We start from the raw sequence: 22,051 nt of genomic DNA, 5'->3' as shown, positions 1-22,051 counted from the left end.
TCAAGAGTGGCTTTTGCCCAGCTTTGGATGGTGCATTAGTTATGATCATACCTAGACTAAGATGCCTTGAAGATGATAACTCATACTCTGATCAACACTAGATTTTTTTATAATGTATACTATATGAGGAGCCTTTGGAGATGACATGGAAGTAGCAGCAGATCCAATGTGGCTAGACTGCTGGTAGGTAAATCCCGCTACTGTGGGTAACATTGTGTAGAAAAACACTGCACTATCAAGAGCTTCTGGACCAAATACAAGGTATTGTCATAAGGTATTAAGTTCTATATGGTATAGCACTGAAATAAATCAGGTATCACCAGAGTCAAATCTGTCTATATAGTAAGAACATCTAAAGAAGGCCCTGAGAGTCTCCCCCTCCATATGAGGTTAAGGCAACCTGGACTAAATGATGGAGGTTTTTTCTGTTGTGACCTTATGCTTTGGAACATCCTGCCCACCCTGAGGTTTGTGCAGCCCCCTACCTCCTGGCATTTTAAAAGATAGTCCCATCAAGCTTTCAACTCTGGCTGATTGTTTGTGGCATCCATCCTGAAGGCTTGATTGATTTTATATGTTGTTTAGTCTTTTGTACTCTACTCAGAGCCTCTGGATTGGGGTGGGCTGCAAAAAATGTGAATAATTTTTTTTTAAAAAATAGCAGGGCTTCCAGATGGATAGTGCTCCTAGTAACAGGTGGGGTATGCTACTCTGTCTTTTCATATTTTACAGATCTTTTCTACAAATAAAAATGATAGAAGTGGTATGAAAGGAGAAGTGTGTTACCAGCCACCAATATTTATTTCACACAGATTCCAAAGTAAATGATACGGGGCTACAAACCAATGGTTTGTTTTGTGTCCACATGATCAAAACAGACAAAAGTAGCTTGAGGTAGCGAACAGTATCATGGCATCATCTCAGGAAAAATAACCTGGCAAAGTAATTCACCAGTTCAGCTTCTGGTAAATGGGAGTTCTCTAACTGGCATGCTCTCCATGGAAACTAATGGTGCCCACAGCATTATGTCAAATTTCCAAATGTTCTCTTCAGCCCAAAATGGTTAAGGATCCCTGTTCTAGAATATCCCTTAGGTTTTTATGTTAAAACATCTGTCACCCTTCAAGTTAGTCCAGACAAGAAACACAAACCAGGAGCACTAACACCACTTTTATTGACAGTAACAGAATCTTATTAAGTATGAAAGCCCTTCTCCTTTACTTTTACTTACCAGAAAACTAGGGAGGGTACCTTCTGAGATGCTTCCCACACCCATTTCCCTTCAGTGGGCTGAGATACCTTTTGCATGACAACTGTCTAGTCTATAGCTCTTCCTCCTGCCTCCCAAGGTCATTCTCACATACCATTACATCACTGCAGCTGGAATTGGGTGCATAATCAAAGAACTGCAATGCTACTAGTACCTATGTACACTGGACTTGATGACCTCTTAGGTTCCTTCCAACTCTAAGATTCTATATTTATATTCCACCTTAAAAATCATTTGAATAGAAATGCAGGCTATCAATGAAATTAAATGAAAATTACAATAAAACTTCAAAGTCATAGTGGTCCTGCTTATATTGGCATGCAACTCGCATATCTCATCATTAGGTATGCTGGCTAGAATTGACGGAAGCTTCAGTTCAGCATTTGGATGGCCACATTCTGTTTGTGAATTAAGGCTTTTATTATTACATTTTTTACTGTCTTTTCATTTTTTTAGGCCACATTCAATGTGCTTTTAAATAAAGAATGCTTTACAGATCACCATCAGTAGTAAAGTAAATCAGTGGTATGCTTGCCAAAGGCAATAATTTTTTTTTTTTTTTGCCATACTGTACTTCATTAAGCACCAAATCCTGACTGCAGAATAGTTGCAGTAAAAGATTTGGATGAGTTGTATTGCAATATCAATTAGCACTGATGATGTTACCTAGTTGGGTAATGAAATGTCTGCAAGCAAACAGCCAAGCTCAGAGAGCCCCAAGGACTCCACAGTTCAACCTTGAGCTACATATATAATTTTCTATTGGAATTAGGAACAATTCTGTTACAAAGCTCCCACGCAAAACATGAAGAGAGACTGCATTAACAAGAGGCACAACCACAAAGCATGACAAAGGTATAAGGACACCATGTCAGTGCTCATATCAGAACCTCTCACTTGACCCTCCTTAAGTACTCTCAAGCATATATCCATTAAAAGTCCATTTCAGTATCTATAAAGCTATGACTGCTATAGCAGTAGCCTCACACTGCAAATATACTGAAGGATATTAAGATCCCACCTAAATGCACAAGTAGAACATGCTAATGCTGGTATCTACTGATCATAAGAGGCACAATGGACAGAAACAGCAAAAACATCATGAGAATCCTCACCACTTCTTCCTGAAAATCCTTCACAAATGACATTTTACCTCATAATGATTCTCAGAAGAATGGGAAAATATCTTGATAAAGCAAGTGTATAAAATTGCAAGGCAAAGGTGAGCATAGACAGTATACCTTTGAGGAACAGGAGCATAGTTTTCATTTGGACAACAATAAAGTAAGTCAGGCAGCATCATGCATGGGTAACGTCAAGTTTTTCTGAGGATTTTTTAAATGCTTGACGCTGGGAGCTTTCCCTTGCTTTCTTTAAACTCTGTCTTTAAGACTACCTTTAGGACTAATAGCATTATTCTTTTAATATTGCTGTACCTTGGAAATTGTGCTGCTGCTTTTCAGCAATTTTGCCACCTCAGTTTGATGTTAGGGGCAGAGAGGTCTGTCGGGGATCACAGGTTACCCGTCTGTCCTAAAAGCCAACATTAATTTTATGTATTTATTCTCCCTGGAATAGATTAGAAAAGCAAGATATAAAATGCTACTGTCAGATAGGCCACAGCTAGTTGATGCATCCTATACCACTAATTTTTAGGGATATGCAATGCATCAGATTCAAAAAGAAAAAGATGTTTTGGAACACACAGAGATGCAAACATAACACCAGTATGCATCTCCTTAAACCAAACACAACTTTCCCCAGGAGCACGTGGCAGCTGCAGAGGGCAGCTGCTCAGTCCTGGGAAAAGATGGAATTGCTTTAAGGAATTGCAAACAAATACCATGTTTGTATCGTGCATGCTCCAAAATATCATTTTGCTTTTGAATCTGAAACACTATAGATCCTTAATATGTATTAATATATAAGACATCAACAGTCCTACTATCAACCCCCTTAAAAGTCCCTGACATTTTCTTGGCATGTTTTTTGAAGTGGTTTGCAATTTCCTTCTTCCTTGGGCTGAGAGAGAATGACTGGCCCAGGGTCACCCAGCTGGCTTTGTGTCTAAGGTGGGACTAGAACTTACAATCTCCTGGTTTCTAACCTGGTGCCTTAACCACTACACCAAACTGGCTCCCCATCAACCCCCTAAGGAATAGTAATGTATATGGTTTAAAAGAGACTTAACCCGGCAGCAAACTACATTTCTACATCTAGTAGTGGATTTTAAAGGGTTTCAAAGTACTTCCCAGATCTATTGGGATAATTCAAGGCCTGAACTTCCCTGTAAAATATATAGGAGTTATGGTTCCTATATATTTAACAACTGAGAGACAAGAGATGTGTATTAAAAGACAAGACTTTGTGCTGTAGTAAAATATAAAGTGAGAGCCAGTTTGGTGCAGTGGTTAAAGCATCAGGCTAGAAACCAGGAGACTTTGAGTTCTAGTCCTGCCTTAGTCACAAAGCCAGCTCCTCTCATCCATACTAGTCAAATTGGCTAACAGTAATGGAGTCTGCAGTTCAGTATAATCTGAAAGGCACCATGTTGCTCATTTCTAGTACAGGAAGTATTATTTAATAAATCCACTTATTTCCTTCCTACAGACAAATGACTTGTTCCCTATTCTCCAAGAAATCCAACTTGCAGAAAAATTCTTTCTATCCTCAAAATATTCTCACAATGCATTAGAACTGCACTGGTAGAAACAAAGAATACAGACTGAGCAGCCATGCCCCTTTTAACTTTCTGGAGAGAACCACTGTCTCTTTCCTTGCCTCTTTCAGTAGGAGGTAGCAGTGGGATAAGATGAGCTATGGCACTTTTCCCAATAACCTAACACATTGGGCAGGGCTCCTTTTCCCTTTCAAAGAATAAGAAGAGATGAGGTTGAACTTAAGTTTTTCCAAGAGAGAATCTAGGCTTCACTAAAACCTCCTGGGAAATACATAAAAAGAGTGGGAAGAGAAGCGAGCCATCTCTCTTCTCCACTGCCATTTCATTTATATACTGCTAAAATTGTGTAACTCATGGTAGAGGTTGTTTCTTTCCATTTCCTTTCCAATTACCTTTTTTACAGGAAGATGCAGCTGGTGCTTTTTGCAAGACCTGTTTCCTGAGGGGGGGGGGGAACCCAGTGAGGTTCTCTAAGTAAGAGTCTGACAGATTATCTCCCATCAAAATAACATCATAAAATACACTGAACAGTATTTTATACTGTTATACTTTGCTCTTTCAGTAAAAGAAGTGAATGCAATATGGCACCTACTTCATAATAATTTAACATGAGTTAACATGAAATAACTGAATGAGGATTAATATTCTGAAGCTCATTTTATAAGTAAAGATGTACATGGAGGAAAAGCTTATTGTGAACTCATTATATTACATTAATCTGAACATCCAGATCAGAATAGGGCTTTTAGAATTCCAGGAAGCACCATGGGTACAATCATAGAATTATGGAACCGGAAGGGACCGCAAGGATCATCTAAACCAACTTTCTGCAATGTGCAGGAAAACCAATTTAGCCATCTTTAAGAGGCAGTTGTCCAGGCTCTTCTTTAAAACCTCTATCCAAAGATGTGGAATCCACCATTTCTTTAAATACATTGTTCTACTGTTTTATATATATTTATCATCAAGTTTTTTCCTTATATTTTAACAAATTCTAGGTGGCTAAAAACTTTTGGATCAATAAGTCTGGTATGGTTATTCTAAAAGGATTAATTTAATTTAAATAATTTACTTGTAATGTACAAGTAGCATATACAGCAAAGTACCTACTCTCATACTTTTTCAAAACCATTTAAAAATTAATATTTACTATGGCATAAATAATTGTATTAACTCCCAATTCATAGTGCTTTTAAATCCAGGGAAATTTTGATTAAGATTTTATGAAATATCCTTTCTTAAATGCCAAAATTCATAAGTATGGCTTGGTTTCCAGTACATCATCATCATTAAAAATTGACAGACAAGGGCAATTAATGGGGGGAGCACGCTTCTAACAATGGTCTGTTACGGAGATGTCTACAAAAAATATAAATTATATTTTCAGGGCTTTTGAACAGTGACAGTACTATTTCAGCAGACATTTGATACATAAAGATTCTAATAAAGTGACTATTTTTCTATTTATTCTTCCTAATTTTCTTTAAAACATACAAAGCCCATATAATATATGTAACTATATTTAAGAGATCCAGTGTGTTTGTTATTGTCAGGGATAACTATGCTTTAGCCTTCATTATTAATCCTGATCAGAAAAGGAAGAGAAGTCTCTTTAAAAGTTAGCATTGCATCTGTACAGGCTTTAATTGTAAAGCAACACCTTTTAACAGTTCTATCAAACAATTGGCTATATATTATTGGAGTAGATCTACACTTTTTTTTTAAACACAAAGCCTCCAAAAAATCAGAAACCCAAAATTTAGTGGCAAACTGCACTTTTCAGTTTGCTGAAAGATTACTAACAGCTGCTTTGGTAAAAATGGAGAAAAAAAATAACTTACTGACTTAAGTTGCTTTGTCCTGTCACTTACATAGAACTTGACAGATATTCTGTTCCGTATTACATTTTCTACTCTCTATAATTTGTTGGAAGTCCACTTTCATAAACTTTACTATGAGAATATGCCAAGGTTAACAAATTGCTGGCTTCTACCTGGCTTGGAAGTTTTGCAGTGTTTGCAAACCCTGCTGCTCATCCACACATTTCCTTCTCTCACTTGTGATGCTAACCCAGCTCCATCTGTTGGCCATTAAGCTTAGAAAGCTGTGATCCTTCTAGATCAGAACTGCAAAATTCAGGAAGAAGGGGCTGTTCATGCAACCAACAAGAATTATTTTGGCTATTCCCTCTGATATGTTCAGTGTTTTACCAAATTTCTCTTCTTTTTAGGTAACTCCATATGAGAAAAAAAGAGAAACTTATCAGATTGCAAGCCCAATTAAGTTTCACATCTTATACCACTTATAGAAATGTTACTTTTGCAAAGATTAATAAAGCTAGAATCTCCTTGTAAATGTTAAGAGTAGAGCGGGGAACCTTTTCACAGTGAGGCTCAATACTAGCCGATGCTGAATTTCTCAGGAGTTGCAGAAGTGGGCAGGAGTATGTGCACTGCATGCGGGATCTCTGAAAGTCACATGTAGTATGATTTAAAATAATATGTCAAATAAAATTATATCCTGAAATGAACAAATTATTTTAAAAAAAATATCTCACACAACTGTTTGGGAAGACATTAATGAATATTTTATACTTGTCAATGAAATACATGTGAATTTTTTATATATATTAGCTTTGAACTTGGAATGACACTATATTTTGGAAGTTAGACCCCACCTCTGTATTCCATTCAGCTTCATAGCCATGTTATTTATTATTTTAGCATCACTAATTTCACTACTGGTAAAATGTTATTTCCAATAGAAAAATCAGTTGGAGCAGGGCACCTGTCTAACATCCTGAATACAAGAGTTTTTTTAAGTATGTTTATCTTACTATCAATGTTCATGACAGCTTCCATTTTGTGAATGAACATTTATGAATGCAACCAATGACACTTCTTTCAAAATTCTTGATATATCCATCAGCAGTGCTCTAAATTATATGGTTAATAGTACAAGTGTCTGTAGTAAAATCTATCCATTTCAGCCAAGAATAAGCCAGCTAAATAATAGCATATTTTTCTAAAGGCCAAGTCACATAAGAATATTTTATTACATCTTCCTGAATTGCACGATTTATACATCTAGGCCAAAGTTTAGTTGCAGTGGTTGTTATTATTATTAATACAAGAAACTGCCTTAAAACAAATCAGGCTACTATTATTCTATCTTAATATTGTATACTCTGATTGGCAGCTGAATCACAGTCTTTCAAATTCTTCTTGGTGATATCAGATATTGTATTGGGAAATACATATGTTCTATCTCTAAATTTTGCATTTCATTGTAAGAGTACTCAGCAAGATGCCTTGCAGATTATATGTGAAGAAAGGTAGTTTACAGCTACCATTTGCTGTACTAAGCAATAGGGGAGAAATAGAAAAGGCTAGGGTTAAATACAGGAAACAATGGTTTCCCATTAGGTCTGAGCACCAAGATTCACATATTAAATTTTCAAGCGACTACTTTTCAGAAAACATTGGAGTCTTTCACAGATTAAATCTGAAGATGTAATATAAGAAAACTGCTACAATTTAGGAACCAGTTAACATTTCACCTGACAGAAAATTCAGCAATGTAAAATTAATGTCACTTTCCAAGTGCATACATGTCAACAAGCAATCTGAATACTGTACACATTATAGCCATACACAGTCCTTCCTTGTGAGAAAAAGGTTTCACAAATTGGCCCTAGCTATATTTAGTACCTATATCAAGTTAACCTGCATACAAATGAGGCAGGCAGAAGCACTTTTAAGAAGCGGTCTTACATAAAGTTGAACTATTTGTCCATCTAGTTTAGCTCTGTCTCAAGTTAAGCTGCAGTGGCTCTCCAAATATTTCTGAGAAGTGTCATTTTCTAATTTAAGATGCTAGAGATTGAAAGTTGCAATTTTATATGTAAAGAATGTACTTGTCTGCTATAAACAAAACAACATGGCAGTTGTGCACAACTGCCCAAACATCCTAAATTTTTATTTAAAATTGGCAGTGTCTCAGAAGTAGATTATTCAGATGTAAAGGGTACATTTTTTTCAACTACAGTATACTTTTTTCAGACATTTTTCATTACTGTAAGCCATGTTACAATGATGTAACCATACTTCAGTTTTGAAGTCAGACAATTGGTAAATGAACAACTAAGTCAAAACTATGGCATGTTCATTCAAAACTAATTTTAAAACATTCAACACATCTCTCTGTACAAACTTTCTAATTTATTCATTTAAAGAAGTTTCTTCTTCAGTCTGAGTTAAAAAAAAATTCAACAACACTATGAAATTTTATTATTCTACCAGTACATTAATCATATAGCATGGTTCCATGATAAAGAGGGATTGATGAAGCTAAGTAAACTGTACCAGCTCTTTTGCTTACCAGAAGTTATAAGATGTAAATAAGATGGAGCTTTATCAACCACGTTAATTACAAAGATAGAATAAATGTGGTGCAAAGCAAACACAGCTAAAATAAAACAACTAGCCTATTTATTAAGCTCCAAATTTTCATTTCTTTGGCAGTGATGAGAGGGGTGATTTCTGAACTCCTTATTAACAACTTAAATGATAGAAATTGTGTAGTGCTGGGAATACTACATTTTATACTAGAATCTGCAAACCTCAGGGCAGACAGCCAAATCAAGTCTTCATTTCTATACAACCCACTGGAAATCCAGAATTATTCAAATAGAGGGTGGATTAGCAGTTCTGAACTTTAAACCATACTACCATGCTAATTGTTTAACATGGGTCTCAGAGTGGATTGTATCTCATTATGGCCCAGCTAATTCTATGGAAGGGGCAAGACTTCCAGATGGTCTGCATAAATATCTCTGGGTTGATACAAACAGAAATAAACAATTTATAAGTCATGCAATAATAAATAATATATTGGATGTGTGGTATGAATATAGGAAAATAGTAATTCTAGATTTTTCCCTTCTCACTTCACTATTAAACGTCTATGTTTATAAAGAGGAAAGTACTAAGAAATTTGTTCAGTGAAATCTTAATAGCTCACTTAGATTGTAAGATTTAATTACCAATAATATACAATCTTTTGAGACTTTTCCTTCACAATAGTCTAGTTTACCTATGTTTTATCTTCAGAAAAGTAGCACAGCAGTAGAACTACAGAACACAGAACTAAAACTGTAGAAATAAGGGTAAATATTGAAAAGATTTGATTGAATTTGAATATCTTATAATACTCAATTTATCCTGATTTATAAACTGTATTGGTGAAGTATAAACTCAGAATTGGAACAAGGCAAAGCCTGCATGATCAAATGAATGCAGAATTTGAATGCAGTAATACAGATGCAACAATGATAATTTCAGTGTAAAAACAATATAAAATGTACTCTGTATAAAATGTGAAACTGGATAATTTCTTCTCTAAAAACTGTTGGAAATGTAATGAGCAGGTCAGATCTTTTTTCATATTTGGTGGCAATGTTCTAAAGCTCAACAATTTTGGAAAATGATTCATACTAGAATGAAACAAATTTTTAAAAATTGAATTTCCATTCCAACCTATGATATTCTTATTAATCCATCCATAGTCCCTATGGTGGGAAGAGATGGGTGGTGACAAATCTGATAAACAAACAAACTTTACTACACCATGTATTCCCTCTAAGTATACTGAATTAGCTTTGTGTACGCTAACTGCCACAAGGTTATCTATGCTTCTTTCATCAAAGGTCATTTAATTCCCTCTTTGGAAGAATGGCTAAGTTGTGGGAGTATGTTTCAATGTGCAAAATAACTTTGCATCTTAAACATAAATCTGACACAGAATTTAATCCAAAGTAGAAATCACTCCTCGACTATAACTTAATATATGGATTTCTACTTCTACCAATTTTGGGGTGGGGGGAGTAGTTATGTAGAGAGTCGATACTTCAATTTTATGGGATATTTAAAGCCAAAAGACATTCAGTTTTGACTCAATCCATTGTAGTTTATAATTTTGTGTGGTGATGTATACTGTGTTGACCATGGTTCTTGGTATTTGCCTTTGCTTATAGCTTAATCATGATTTTTAGTTATTTAAAGCAATATATTCATTTTTTATAATCTACTAATATTATACAAGAAAACTATAACTTCCTTGACATTTTTAGTTCCCTTGCTTACTTATTTGTGCTCTGTTGTTTTGTACTTTTTATCTGTTTTTTATTTTCTATTTGCATTTGTTTATATACTTTTCTAAAGTTTTTTTTTTTTTAAGAAATTCAAAATGATCTAACCAAATAGATGTGGTCAGTGGTGCCAACTTCAAGGTCATTTTCTGCAAGAAGTAGGATTGCTATGATAGACCTCACCACAGACATGAGCTTTAGGAATTCAGTGACAAATACTGTCACTCTTAGGTGATGATTCACTCTGATATATTATGAGCAGATCAATTCCCTACAGACTGCCAATTAAAATTAGTTGTGCATATCAATGGGACTCTGCAGCAAAAAGAGAAAACTTGACCTAAGTATAGTAGAGAGGACATTTGAGGAAAAATACAAAAAATGTACTGACAAGAACTCTTACACAATTTTAAAAACTATTAAGTAAGTGCAGTCAATTAAGTTTCCATACATGTACATATAATTAGTAGTCCTGAAAACATAATTCTTCATTTAGCAGATGGTTTAATAAATCTTACAACAGATAAGCTTATCTCCTCTTTATAATAAAGAAAATATGCATGTGATTTTATGTATTTGTTTCTATTGTACTTTAATGTAGAACTTTTTGATCAATCAGAATAATAATAATAATAATAATAAACATTCTGTTCCCATTTTATTTACTGCCAGAAAGGCTAAAAGGCCACTATCAGAAAGCCTTCTCTGAAAAAAAGAGATATGTTCTATCAGTGCAGACTAAGACTAAATCTCTCCAAGACAAAGTGTCTTTGAGACTGTGGATCAAATGATTCACTGGCTACCAGCTGGGTTCCAGGTGAGATTCAAGTTGTTGGTTGTCACCTTTAAGGAGCAGCATGGCTTCTAACTGGGTTATCTGAGTGACTTTTTTCCCATATTCATCTGCCCATTCAATCAGATTGGAAAAGTCAACTCCATCCAGGTCCCATTTGTCTGAGAATGCCATTTGTCAGGAACTAGGGAATGGCCATTTTCAATCGCTGTCCCTATGCTTTGGAGCTCTTCCTTACTGAGACACAGTCTACCTCTTTCGTCCTGAATTTCAGAAGAGCTGCCTTTTCCATCTAGCCCAGGAGAAAGGCATGGTTTGAATGTTGTGATGCACTGGCAAACACATGACTTTGGTTCATATGTATTTTAAATCCCTTATGATGCTGTTAAGATTTTTATTATTTTTGGTGAGTTTATTTTTACTGAGGGTTTCTTTCTATGATGTTTCTGATTGTTAGTCACTCATAGCCTTTGGCATACAAATATTATTAATAAATAAGTAAGGCAGGGAGGGCTAACCAATTGTCTATCCATTATCTCTGAGAAATCCTGCAGAACGTACTAGAGGATAACAAATGTGGTCCTGTCTACAAAAAGAAAGAAAAGGAAGGTTCAGAATATTACAGATCAGTCAGTCTAACATCAATATTTAGGAAGATTGTACAGCAGATCCTAAAATGTTCCATCTATTACCAGCAATTACCAGAAGTCAGCATGAATTTGTAAGAACATATATCATCAGATTAATCTTATTTTGGATTCCTTAATAGACTGCGGGAATGCTGCAGATGTATCTTGTCTCAGCATAGTATCTGACAAAATACTTTATGATGTTCTGATTCCAATCTACTTAAATATGGGCTAGATAGCATGTCTAGTAGGTGGAAGCACAACTGGCTTGAAAACCATACTCAAATAGCGCTACTCAACTGTTCTTTATAAACTGAAGTATTGAGTGGGGTATCACAGTCTTTCAATCAGAGGAACATACTCTTCCAATACTTTCAGTAATTATTTGGATTAAGAGGTGAAGTAAATCAAATTTGCAGGACACAAAACTGGACAAATTAAATTCAATCTAGCAGACAGAATTCTGATTAAAAATGTTCTTGATAGGTTAAAAAATGGTCTTAAAATAACAATAAAATAGAGACAAATGTTAGGCTGCATCAACAAAAGTATATTTTCAAATCACGAAAATTGTTTCATTATATCTTTCACTGTTTAACTCAGCTCAAGTACTGTCTTCAATAATGGGAACCACATTTTAAAAACAATTCAGAGAAACTCAAAAAGCTGCGGAGATGAGCAACAGTAATAAGAAGGGAATTGGAAATTTCATACGAGAAGAAACTAAGGGAACAGGTAGAGGGGATGTTTAGTCCTGAGAAAATATGACTGAGGAAGTATATAACAGCTATTTTCAGCTATCTAAAGGGATGTCACATGGTAGATCAAGACCTGTTATATCATTCCAGAATGCAGAATACAGAACACTGTCTTGTTATGGGAAAGCAAATTCCAGCTGAAATTTAGGAGGAACCAATTAATCAAGGTTGGAAGTTTTCCTTCACAGAAAGTGGATAGATTTCTGTCACTGATATAATAGTTTGAATTCCTGCAGTGAGGAGGGGTTAGACTTGATGACCAAATAGCCACTTCCAAGTTTATGATTCTAAATCAAGCAGCAGCATAAATATAAAAGTTCATGAAATAACTGCAAATAAGAAAATACGTTTGGACAATAGCAATAGCATTTTATCAATTCCAAGAACAAAACATTCATAGCTTCCAAATTTATAAGCTCTAGTAATAGAGCTGAGAATTCCATCTTTTAAGACCCCGGACAATCTTTATTGCCTTCTACTATTATCTAATATCACCTAGTAGATAGGTTTATAGTTCACAGTCATGTTATTTTCTAAAATTAATTCCAACTTTCTTTGGCACATCGAAGGATTTGTTCCTTGCTTTCTACACAAGTACCACAGAAATCTACATAATGCTGAACAATGTTCATAATTTATGCATTCCACAAAAACGTACTATACCGAAAAGATATACACAATGTCAGTACAGTTTCAATGAACTGTCCATAGCAAATGTTACTAACTGAGCTATGTGAAACAGAGAAACTCAAACTCCCAAATTTCTGTACAGGTGTACCACTTTCCTCTCATTTTCAATCTATGGCACTAGGATCACTTTTTTACAAGCTTGCTTGAGTTTACATCTATATATTGCTGTAAAATTTTATCAGTAAGAATACAATTTAAAAGCTTTCACCAAAACTTGCTACAGTGAAGATTCTCCCATGTCTGCAGAAAGATCTCACCAAATGGTTTACCCACTCTGAAAATTCATTCTCTGTCTGAGATAGAAGTTTGTAGAATAAAAATTACAAGTTTCATAGAACATTCAAATGTGTTTTTCTTATCTCAGTCTATACTTTGGCCACATAATGAGAAGACAGGACACCCTGGAGAAGATGATGATGCTAGGGAGAATGGAAGGCAAAAGGAAGAGGGGCCAACCAAGGGCAAGGTGGATGGATGATATTCTAGAGGTGATGGATTCATCCCTGGGGGAGCTGGGACTGTTGACGACCAACAGGAAGCTCTGGCGTGGGCTGGTCCATGAAGTCACGAAGAGTCGGAAGTGACTAAACGAATAAACAACAAACCTCTTGACTTTGGGACTTAAGTTTTGGGATTATGGGCTCTATAGGAGAAGTACTGACTTTTTTTTTTGTCACTGACTGTATTTCAACTTCCTCCTGTACTGATATTCTCCAGTGTTCATTTCAATCCCCTGTTCTTATTCAGGATTGCATCTTCTGCCTAAACTTCTATCACAGTTTTTTTAGCTTTTTTGGGTACATTATATCAGCCATATTCATTGCCATGAATAAGTCATGACTAGAAGATGTTGATCCATCTATGTACACTTACTCTACCATAGGCTTTTTCTTGGAATACGGGAAATCCCAAAGAGGAAACTTTGCCAACAATTAGACAAGTTCGAAATACTAGCAATTTTCTTTTTCAATTAGGTATAAATCCAATGATCTCATAAGGCAAAACACTTTATTTTGACTAAGCCAATAACACAATATTATATTGGTAGAATCAGCTTCATAATTCAACTGATTCAGTCTAATTTCAAATTGGTCTACCACAATACCAGAAATTCTAATTCACATGGTTATTAAAACCATAAATGCTGAAAAAATGAATTAAAAAAAACCCAAATGAGCATTCTAAAAAATCTTATCATATAGACATAGCCTATAGAAAATAATCAAACCAGTTCCATTTTACTATATGGTAGATACTATCATTTTTCTTAATTTAGGATTTTAAAAGATCAAAATTATGCTTATTAACAGTTTATTTTTTTTAAAAAAGTTTACATTTACAGAATCAAAAAGATGGTACTGAAACCTAGAAACTAATCAGTTTGTATATGCTTAAGAATTTTGGATTGTATTTCAAATGATAGAATATTTAATTCAAAAAACTGATTTGTAGATATTAATAATTATACAAATACCTGATCACCAGGATAAAAGAGTATTGTGTTGAAAATAGAAGTGAAAACAGTGAATGGACTCACAATTTATGATATCCCATTATATGATATGAATAGTTCGGGTTTGCAGTTGGATGAATATAGACAATTGTAGTTTATTTGCAGTTGGATGAACAGAAACAATTGTAGCTTATTTAATAAACCATAATTAATGGTTAATAACTAGCCTGCTTTGAACATGAGATAAGGACATGCTACATGATGTGCTAGTAAGAAAAACTGTGTAAAGATCTTTCCTACTTATCTTTCCTACAGTTTAAATATCTAAATATTTAAGGCTATAATCCTAAAAATACTTACCCAGAAATAAGTACTGAAAAGAATTACATATACACTTTCATTAAACTATGTAGAAGGGGAAAAATTTACAATAAAAAGAGGTAAGTATGTGTTCTAGTAATGGGTCTTGGTATATTGTGTATGTTTGTACATATTATCTCAGTTATGACTAAATGTATATAGTCTGTAACTGAATCTTGTAGTAATAGACTCAGAAAGCATCACTGCTTAATACAGTATAATTATCCAAGAAATAAATTTCTGGGATGCAATACTTCTTTTGCCCCTACATCACTATCTGTAAAACATAATGGCTCCTTCAAGAAATATTGACTATCTCCCTGAAATTAACTAAAAGCAAACTGACCATTCAGATATAGCTGATGATAATGCATGTGATCAGAGTACTTCTTCCAATTGCTTCAAACATGAAAATTACTGCCAGACATATCACTGAACTGAAGTTCATAAGTTGAGAGTATCTGATACGTTTCATAGCAAGGATAGCTCCACACTATGTGGCAATCATGCTTGTTGTGGGTACAACTGTGTTTCCTCAACAGCACATGAAATCTGATATGCAATTTCAAAACACCCACACACATCTGGAATCTCCTATTGAACTAAGGCTTCTACAGTGCATTGTATACAGATGTTTAAGGATGTGCATAATTTGCATGGTTGCTCAAGATGTGGCAGACAGAATTTCCACATAAAATGTAGAACCACATTGAGGTAGATATGAGGTTTCCGCAGCCCAACATCACTGAAACAATTAGGTTCATAGATCAATGAAACTGAAGGTAAAGCCTTACAAAATGCTTTACAAAATGCCATTTTTCACCTCTCCCCAATATAGTTCACAAAGCCCACCCACCCCCCAGTAACTAATGCCACAGAGCTTCAAATTCGAATAGCTTTAGTAGCTAGCCAAAACTCATGCCTACCACTGTCTCTTAGAGGGAAAGGTATTGTTTTCTTTTCTAATATTACGCTAAGCTCAAAGACTGAGCGTAACTGTTAAGATAAGTCATACAGTTTCAAAATGGAGAAAGGCATTTCCCTGTCCTGTGCTGCAGAAAATCTCAGAATGCCCCTCAAGTCAGAGTAGAGAATCTACCTCCACCTGCAACTGAAAGATGCATTTTGATGCACAAAGATCTGTGAATCTTTTGACCATGCAACATTTGTCTAATGTCATGCTTTTTCCTAATGGATATGCTTTCTATATGCGAAAGAACAGTTCACATTTAGAAGCTGAAGAACTTGCAACTTTCCCAAACCTGCAATGTGAACAGTGGGAAACGGCAGGGTTCTTTCTCTGCAAAAGCTGAAAGAGCTGCTCTTCAACTTGTTACATTACTTCCGGAGTCAGACAAAATTAACATAATAAACTTTTTATGTTATAGCAGTGCAGTTTGAATCTGCTAGAATTTTTCTAGCAACCTACAAGACAGTAATCAGCAATCAATACAGCTTCCTTGCCTTGGAAGAGTTTCAGAATAATACATGTTATAAAATTGTCAAGTTACTGTGAGTTATTAACTATAATAGAGCTGATTAAAGGATCCCTTCACTCACAGAACACTGGATGTGATGCATTGAGTTTGAAAACTGTATTTAATATGCAGATTTTAAATATGCCCTGTATATTATTACAACCACCATGTATTTGTAAACCAATAAAAACATTCCCCACAATAACCTGTTTAAAGAATTGCATGAAAAAAGTAGCAAGAGCTTCCAAAACTTGCCTAATATTTCTAATTAAACTTGGGAAATTGACAACCTTTACCAAATGGGTTCCCCTAGATCCTAGAAGTGCTGACATAAACTTACATATTAAAAAAAATATGGTACTTGTATATCTATAAAAAGAAGCATGTTCTAAACAGGTTGAGTTCAGGAAGAGTAAAAACTGTATTTTTTGAAACTAGACACTTGCAGTAAGAATATAGTCGATTTCCAATTATTGGTTTTCTTATGCTTAAAAGATCAGATTTGTCAAAAATAAGTTACATTCTGAATTATTACTAAATTAATGGCAAAAAGGCAATTTTAAAAAAAAATATGACAGTCACCTGTTTCATACTTTACATATGGATGTGCCTTATATATCCCACATCTTCAAACCCAATAAATAAAGGCTTGAAAGAGCTTTCTTTTCTCCTTTTCTTTTTCAGAACATGTTATTTCCTGATCACTACATGATCTTGCCACTAATTATTAGCCATATATTTTTCATGAATCAATCCCACATTTAGCATTAGATTTTGTTGGGAACTTTCATATCTTGATGCAAGTTGTAGTCTCTGCATCATCCTATAAAGGAAAGCAGAGTTCTCAGATGTATTCTAAACAATGTATTCAGCTACATTAGCTTTCAGCCTTTTTATTATCATTGTCAATGAATGGGGCCCTAGTCAAATTAAGCTGCCATTTTAGGTTAAAGACTGAGAGACTCTGCTGTATAGCAGTAAAACAAGAACACTTCAAGCAACAGATGTAGTATTCTAACTAGAAAATTATGAATTTCGGCTTCTACAAAAATAGTTAATAACTCTGCTTTTTAAAATTAGTAATACTCACACATTACTGCAAACTAACTGGATTTATAATTGGGATAAATCAGCTACCCATGCTGCTAGGGTCATAGTCACTATGATTTTTTGTCTCCGTTACAGTGGATGATCTGTGAGAAAAGAGAAATATTTCATTCAACTTTTATTCTTGTATTTATTGTGCATATTATGATACATACAAAGTTTTTCTCCAATTAAAAAGGCTGAGTTACAGCACAGGAAATAAAATTAAGGAACACATTTCTTTTGCAGGGCAGGGGCACTTACAGGTTTGAGATTTTAACTTATACAAGGATAAGTTAAGAAATATGCAAGGATCAAGTGGTGGAAAAAAAATCGCTGCTTTTTTACCTAAGCCTAAAAAGCATGCTGAGTAGCACACCAAACAAAAACAAAGGCAAACTAGAAAGAGTGGACTGTTGCACCTAACATTCTCTTAATATTTCAAAGGAAACTCCCCACGTCCTGCTACTTTTCTTTTGTCTATTGTCTCGTTAAAGAAACTACTTTCAACCAAAGCGTGGACAATATCCAAAAGTGGTTTGGAGAAACTCCTCCAATTATTGCCTATCTGGACCGTCCCATAAGCCTGATGTCTCCCCCAGGACTGCCCCCATTCTCAGTTTAAGAGGGTGTCAAACGCTCCAGGAGAGTGCCCCTTATGCAATGCCACCAGGAAAAAAAAATGAATGCAGTATAATGATGGCTGCTCCTTCTCCCCGAGACCCACTCACAACACTCTCTCCCCACCCCCCCATCAACTCCCCCACCAACATCCACCCCTCCAGCGTCCGCTTCTCACTTCCACCAGCCCTGTACCCGCATAAACCCACCCACCGACCCCAGCCCGAGGAGAAACGAAATCCCCGGCTAGCCCCGTTTCCTCGGCTGATTCAAACCTAAACATACACTCTCTGACCGCCTGGCCTCAAACCACCTTTTCCGCTCACCCTCAAAATGGCCTTGGTTTCGGGAAGGGAGGGGGGAAACTACGGACACCAGAGAGACCTTCTCAGCGACCCGCTCCCGACCAGGGAAAGAGACAGAAGCGCGCAGGCGAAAGGTGGCGGGGGGGGGGGGGTGAGAGGAGGAGGAGGAGGAGGAGAAAGACACACACGGAGAGAGAAAGGGAAGCAGACTTGGTCCGCGGGGTTAAGTCTCTATTATGTTGTTGTTGCTGCTGCTGCTGCCGCCGCCAGCCCGCTTAGACAGCGTCTCTCTCTCTCTTCTTCCCTCCCTCCCTCCCCCGTTTTCTTCTTGGGTTGTTAGGAAACAGTAGGGAACCCCTCCCCGTACCGTCCCCCGCGTGTGACTCCCGTTTCACTCCCACCGCCAACCTCCCCGCTCCTCTTCAGAGAAGACAAATAACCCCGGCACAACCTCGTGCCTCTCCCCCACTCCCCCCCCCGCGCCACCATCACCTCCATTTCCTTCAGCTCCCTCGCACTCCCTCTCCTCTTTCTCTCCTTCACTTCTCCCCTCCGCCTCCAACGGCTCCATGTGTCCGCGAAAAGCCCCCGGGTCAGGCTAGCAGGAGGCGGGGAGGGCCGGCCCCCGCACTTTGTTAGCGCTTGTTGTGCTGCCAGGGCCAGGAGCGCTCGGCATGGCCAGCAGGGCGGAGGGAGAGCGTTCCCGGGAGTCCCTCAGCCCTCCGCCTCCCCCGCTGCCCCCCCTCCCCGATTCCACAGCCGGCCCCGCTTCTCCCCCCTCCTTCAAGGAGACTTTCATCCAACTTTTCCTCCTATTTTAATCGCCCTCCAAACTTGCGCTCGAGGAAAAAACCGGGGGGAAGGGGAGAAGAGGTCAGAAAGAGAAGCGCCGCCGGAGTCGCTCCGGCTCCCGCTCTCCGGTGTACCCGCTTCCTCCTCCTTCCTTCCTTTCTCTCGACTCCCCCCCGCCCCCACATCCTGGAAAGCTCCTCAGCCGGGGATGCACATGGACCAGAGCAGCACCGGCGGAAACCGGGCGAGGATCCGCGCACGCACACACTAGCTCCATTTATCTCATTACCCCTCCCCCGAGCTGCTGTGGGGCCCGGCCAGCAGCTCCAGAGCCGGTGCGCCGTTGCCCTCCAGCTCGACCCGATTCTTAAGGCGAGGTCACTCACCGGGTCAGGGTGGGCTCGGCGCCGTCCGCGGAAGCGGAGCAGGGGCTGAGGAGGAGAGCCGCGGGTGCCCGGGAGCACCTCTCCCCCACAAACAAACAAGCAAGCAAGCGCGGAGAGAAGAGACCCACACAGGCGCACACGCACCGGGAGTTGGTTTCGGCCGGGCGGTCAAAGCGAGGCGGGCGGATACCCCTGATCCGGGCCGGCGAGGGGTCACTGAGGGTCCTCGAGGTTTCCACCAGGTCCCGGATCCGCTTCCCTCCTTTGTGTAATTTCACTCGATTCAAGTTTAATCCGATAGTTCCCGAGCGCGTCCGCAGAAGCCGAGCGACACACCACCCAGCCAGGCGGCTGCCGCTGCTACCGCCCCCTGCCTGTCCGCTCGCTGGCTCCCTCCACCCGCCACGAGGCGCGCCCCCGACGCCACTATCTACCCTCCTTCCCGTGGGCGAGCGGGAGGGAGGAAAGAGCGCGCACTCCCAGGCCCCGCCCCCTAACGTCATCAACTGCTGGCATAATTTATGCAAGAATCCAGACCTCCTGAAATGCGGAGGGGGAAGGGGTCAGGTCACTAACCTCCCCCCCCTCGCGGCGGCCTTTTCAGTCCGAGAGGAAACTCCTCCCATCCTCTCCCGGGAAAGGAGGACGCAGGGAAGATGGGTGGTGGGGGAGGGGACGTCAAATGTTGACAGGGCGCTGGGGACACAAGCGCTCAGACAAGTCAACACCCGGTTCTTCGCTCTCCCATCGCTCGCTCCCTCCCTCCCTCCCTCCCATCAAGGAGAGGAAAGAGGAGATCGAGTTTAACGTGCCGCTACTGAGGCGGCGGCGGCGGCGGCGCCCTTCCTTATCTGCTTGCCCGCGGGCCAGTGCCCGAGAACTCCGGTGGGAAAGGCGGCATTTGCCGGAGCCCTCATGGCCTCACGCAGACGCAGCTTAACCTGGCCACGCAGAACGCGCCTCGGCCAGCAGCTTGCTCCCGCTGCGACTGCTCCCTGCGCTAGGAAAAGTTTTCCGACCTTCGCGGGCAGGGAAGCTCCTTTGTCGGTTATCAAGTTTGGGAAAGAAAAAGAAAGACACCTGCAGAGAAGAGGCTCTCGCAAATCGTGAACTTTCCGCCTCAGTAGAGAGTCCGTGTCTGGGATTCCTTCTGCAGCAGCCGAGTCGCAGGCTCTCAACATGTGGCAGCGATTTCTCGTGTGAGGGTTACCTCGGGGTTCCCCCATCTGATCCTCTTGCGATATATGGGCCATTGTGGCCGAACTCTTAGGGGTTGTAGTCTACCAAATCCGGAGGGCTTTTTTTTTTTTTGAGGAAAATAAGGTCCTGGATGTGCTCTTTCCAAACTACATTACAACTGCCTCAGTGGTACAGCATGTGCACAAAAACTACAAGACAGGATGCAGGGTGACATGAATCTATGAGAAATTATCATGGAAGCCTGATGCAGCTCTTGCCCAAATATCCTAAATGAATTCCATAACACGGCCACGTGCTGAAAGGCATCTGCTTTTTCCACTATGGCCCCTGGAAGAGATCCCTGGAATATAACACTTTATGTAACATACTATGAGGAGGAGGAGAAATTCTATACGTCCTCTGAACTGAAAAGACTATGAAATGTTTGTTAAATTCCATTAGCATATGAACTGAAGTAGAGAAGCACAACAAGCATTGCCAAGGTGCCACTATTCCCAAATCAGAATTAGTGAAATGAAGCCCCCTTAATCTATTTTCCCTTGAGTTCACTGAATGTGGTTATAATTATACAATGCAAGAGTTAAATGTTTTTAAAGTTTAATTGCAAGATACTATACCTTCAGAAGTTACATCCAACACGTTGAATGTTAAAAGTTTACCATTTTAGTTGATGCATGGTCCATATACAACTTTAGGATTTTAAGATATGTTCAGAGCAAAAGAGACAAGAATGCTCAGTGAAATGGCAAAATGCTAATAATAAAGCAGCTAAAGATACTCAACTTCCAGGTCTCCGCTCTTCAGTTTTCTCAAAAAAAAAAAAGTACATAAATTACCAGGACATTGTGAAACACAGGATGAAGGAAGGGGCAGGATTAAAGTTGGGGACTCATAAAAACATGGTCTGGGAATACCTCTTGACTTTGTTTAGATCTCCAGGCTACATGAGTATTGAAGGAATTGACTAATTATTTGGCTAATTATGTATTATCTTTGAGAAAACCTAGACAATAGATGGAAGCGCCAGATGACCACAAGAGAACAAACATCATTCTTATCTTCAAAAGTGGAGAAAAGGAGGCTACATGGAATTACAAACCAATCTGACATCCATACTTGAGAAATCCTCCTGCAGATTATAAAGCAGTACTGTAAGCACCTTGAAAACAATGTGGTAATTACCAGAGGTATGTATTTGCTGAAAACAAACTTGTTTTTTTAGGAAACTTCCTAAATAAATTGTGGAAATGATACAGAATTAATATCTCCTTATTTCAGCAAAGCATTTAAAAGGTATCCACTGAATTCTGATTAGCAAGCTAGTTAAGTGTATGATGATGCATGATGAAAAGATATACATAACTAAAAATATTCAAAGAATGTTCATCAATGGTTCTTCATT

At 38.4% G+C, this 22,051-nt stretch overlaps 1 protein-coding gene across 1 annotated transcript in view; it reads right to left on the bottom strand.

The window, feature by feature from the left end:
• CHD7 (chromodomain helicase DNA binding protein 7) overlaps nucleotides 1–19,808 on the bottom strand; it is a 203,949-nt gene extending 184,141 nt beyond the window's left edge. Inside the window, exons 1-2 of the mRNA XM_063299329.1 lie at nucleotides 19,594–19,808; nucleotides 17,350–17,452 (exon numbers count right to left, since the gene is read on the bottom strand). The gene's annotated coding sequence lies outside the window, so the exon portion shown is untranslated. The remainder of the gene's footprint in view (nucleotides 1–17,349; nucleotides 17,453–19,593) is intronic.
• Between the last annotated feature and the right edge of the window lie 2,243 nt (nucleotides 19,809–22,051).

The sequence above is a fragment of the Candoia aspera genome, chromosome 3 (genome assembly GCF_035149785.1).
Source record: "Candoia aspera isolate rCanAsp1 chromosome 3, rCanAsp1.hap2, whole genome shotgun sequence".
Lineage (NCBI taxonomy): Eukaryota > Metazoa > Chordata > Lepidosauria > Squamata > Boidae > Candoia > Candoia aspera.
This window is presented reverse-complemented; position numbering and strand designations above follow the sequence as displayed.